Source organism: Parasteatoda tepidariorum, chromosome 10, assembly GCF_043381705.1.
Source record: "Parasteatoda tepidariorum isolate YZ-2023 chromosome 10, CAS_Ptep_4.0, whole genome shotgun sequence".
Taxonomy (NCBI): Eukaryota; Metazoa; Arthropoda; class Arachnida; order Araneae; family Theridiidae; genus Parasteatoda; species Parasteatoda tepidariorum.
In genome coordinates, this window is record NC_092213.1 from 76,562,303 (window position 1) to 76,566,203 (window position 3,901).

Here is a 3,901-nt window from a genome sequence, read left to right on the forward strand (position 1 = left end):
TGTCTTGATTTAATTAAATTAATTTGATATGAATTACTTTTTTTTCTCTTAGTTACTAAGAAAATAGAATTTGGAAGAAAATTAAATTTAAACTAAACTTATAGATTGATAAAAAAATTTTTTTTTCTCTTAGTTACTAAGAAAATAGAATTTGGAAGAAAATTAAATTTAAACTAAACTTTTAGATTGATAAAAATTATTTTTTTTCTTTTTGAATGAAATTTACTCTTGAAATCAAGTTTCCATATTTTAAAACAATGTCCATTTACAGTAAAATCCATGCTAGATGCTTTTGAATTTTTTCAATTTAAATTAGAATTTAATATAGAAACTCTATATAAGTTTATTATGAACATGCTGCAAAACATTTTGATGGTTATAAGCTGGTCATGGAAACAAATTATTTTGAAGTCGTTTTTTGATGATATGCATAAAATTAAGCCTAGTTGCTAGATTCAAAACTTAATTTACTCTTTCGCCATCAGATAATTAAGACTGGAGAGTGCTATAAAGGTAAGATTGAACAAAATTGTAAATACAACTTAACAGTCATATACATTCTAAAATATTATTAGTGCATAAGAACACATAATTATTTAGATGATAATAACCAACTATGAATACAAGAACCAAGAAGCATGTTCCTTAGAATTACTAGACATTTTCACTACATTTGAATTTAATAACCTACAATACAAACTCCTCATTAAAAAGAGCAATATTTGGATATTACTGGTTTAAAAAAAAATTCTGCTATGGAGATTCTCATAAACTTTGGTTTAATAAGTCATAAAAATATAACAGTAAAATAGCTTAAGAGATGTCTACTGAATTATAATCAATATCGATATTATACTTTTTTTAATCTTATCAATTTTTTAACAAGAAATATAACAAGAAAAGTTATCGGAATTTCTTTTTTTTAAAAAAACCCCTAACCAAACTAACTTTAAAAAACCACTAACCAAACTATCTAGAATGTAAATCAACCAATCAGGCTTATATAAATCGAAGCTTTCAAATATTAAAACAAACCGTTAACAAATAACAATTTAAAATGGAGTGAAATATGAAGATTTTTCAACGTTTCTCTGCATTCACATATAAATACAAAAAAACACTAACAAATACAACAACAATCCCTTAGAATCACATTAATCCCTATTTATAAAAATTATGAAAAATAAATGTTAGGGAGGTATTTCACTAAAGCAATAAACTCTTTTGTTTGAAAAGTTAAATGATACATGCTAAGAGAAATAGTTTTTGTGCTTAAAAATAGTAAAGAGAAGTTTCAGAACACAATCAAAAGAAATGAGGATAGATGTTTAATAGAATGTTGATAAGAGTAATATACATGCAAACCAGAAAAGGAAAGAAAAAAGGCTTAGACATTTACAATAGATAAGAAAGTCATATATTATGTAGGAAATAATTGTTCTTAAAAAAACAATCATTTTAATTTATCAAACAGGCTAACATCTTTCTTATAAACTACAAATTGTGAAGAAAAAAAATCTTTTCAAATTGAAAGAAGGAAAAAAAAATATTTTTCAAACTGATAGTAAGATATTAAAAATAAAAACCAAGAAGTCTTAAAATAAAAAAATTATGCTTCACAGTGATGTTCTTAATCCTGAAGTAAAACTAACAGAATTTTTATTAATTTAAAATGAATTGAGAAGAGTAACACTATTTGGGCAAAAGAAGGCTACTTGCAAATTAGAAAGCAGAAAAATGAATTTTTAAAAATTTAAAATGAATTGAGACGAGTAACACCATTTAGGTAATAGAAGGCTACTTGTAAATTAAAGAGCAGAAAAAAGCGATCAAAATCACATAAGTTAAAAAGAAAAAGTTAAACAAAATTTTAAACATAGTCAAAACAAATTTTAGAATAACAAGCTTAGTAAAAAGAATGATAATTAAACAACTTACAATAAACTATCAGAACCATAAAACTGAAAGAAACTAAATTCAATGATCAACTAGACTTATTAAAATAAACAAACAAACCACATTTTAAAAAAAAGTGATGGAAGTTAAGATTTTTGTAATCAATTAACTCAATGGAATGTATTTCACAAAAAAGATAATTTGGTTTTAATGTTCTCTAAATGAATTACTTAAACAAGAAAATAAAAATTACAAATTATTTTTAAAATTTAATATTAAAATTCAATAAAAAATTAAAAAGTAAAAATAAAGATTGAAAAACAATGCTTTTCAACAATTTTAATAGTTAGGATTTTAAGAATCTATAAAGTAAAACTAATTCAAAGAGCATTGTATAATATAGTTAAGAGGAAGTTAACAGTTACAAGAAAAGGAGTAGAGGCATTTAAAAAAATATTCAAAACCTAAAACAAAACAACAAAAAAGTGACCTAATGAAAGAAAGTGAATCAAAAGTAAATTACTGTTCACACTATTTTGAACTAAGACCTTTAATCAGAAAAATAAAATAAATAAAAGCTACAATTAATTTTAACTTTGATCAATTTAAAGGTACACAATTTGTATTTTTTTATAACTTGTATGCTTTGAAGTACTGCCTTTAAAATAGGGGGCAAATTTCAATAGCCAATACACTGAATTTACAAAATTTTAAAAAATACAAGTGCAAAACCTATATACTATCAAACCCTACCACTTGCTTAAGTAAAAAGGTTAAACTTGCTTTTTATATATCAGCAAACTGACTTTAGAATTAGTCAATATATAAATTTTGAAATTGTAGTATATATCTAATAGAAAAAAACTTGTTTTTTCTTTAAATAAATGAAGGTTTAATTTTAATTCTCTCAACACAGAAATAAAAACTTTGTTTTATTTTTGCTTAAACAATCTTTTGCCGCCAAATTTATTTATTTTTTTCCACAATTAAAACAAGCCCTAATAACAAAGAGACCATTATAAATTGAAACAATTCCAAACAATACGACAAAAGAGGTACTGACTTTAAAAATAGATAAGCTCACTCCTATAATCAAATACTGATATACTGAAGATTGGTAGATAAAAAAAATAATGAAAGTAATGTAGATTGTTTAAGAATTTCTCTTTTCTGTCAGAAAAATAAATAAATACTTGGAAATTATAAAAATTTCGTAAGTTGTAAAAATTGAAAACCTTCAAAAATTCAAATGCCTTAGACAAGGCTTTAACAAAGACTTTAAACGCTATAAAGATAAAAGAATGACAATTATCATTTTTGTAAAAACAAATAGGAAGTATTGTATGTTGAACAAAAGCATCTTTTTGCTTAATGTTAAAAAGATTAAAGGATTCTTCGAATACAATTAAGAAATACAGATTTATAAAAAGATATATTTTTGAACAAATGTTAAGTTCATGTACAATACCAAGCACAACAGAATAAATGTAACAAAGAATGCAATTAAGATTATTTATTCTATGAAAAAAAAATCAGATCAAACAAACCTTTTGAATATTAAATACGATATGAAGACTCTTTTTCAAATGAAAATTCAACATCATTTAATACAATTGAAGAGAATCATAGTATTCTTTGAAACAAATGTAAAATTTAAATGTCTGCATACTAATACATTATAGCAGGCTGCAATATTAAAGATTATATTCTATGAAACAAACTTAATTTTCATTTTCCTGGATACAATAAAAAAAAATTTGTGTATAATATGAAACAAATGTAAAATTTAAATTTCTGGATATCATTTTAGTATAGCATGCTGCTACATTAGAGGTAGTATAAGAAACAATTGAAACAAATGAACATATTACTTTTTTTTAAAAACTACGCAACTTATGATTTCAAAAACGAATCCCATTTGAAAAAGAGCAAACTATATACATTCAAAATCAGTATAATGAAAAATGGAAGATAAAATTTAAACAGGAAATAAACAAACAAGAAA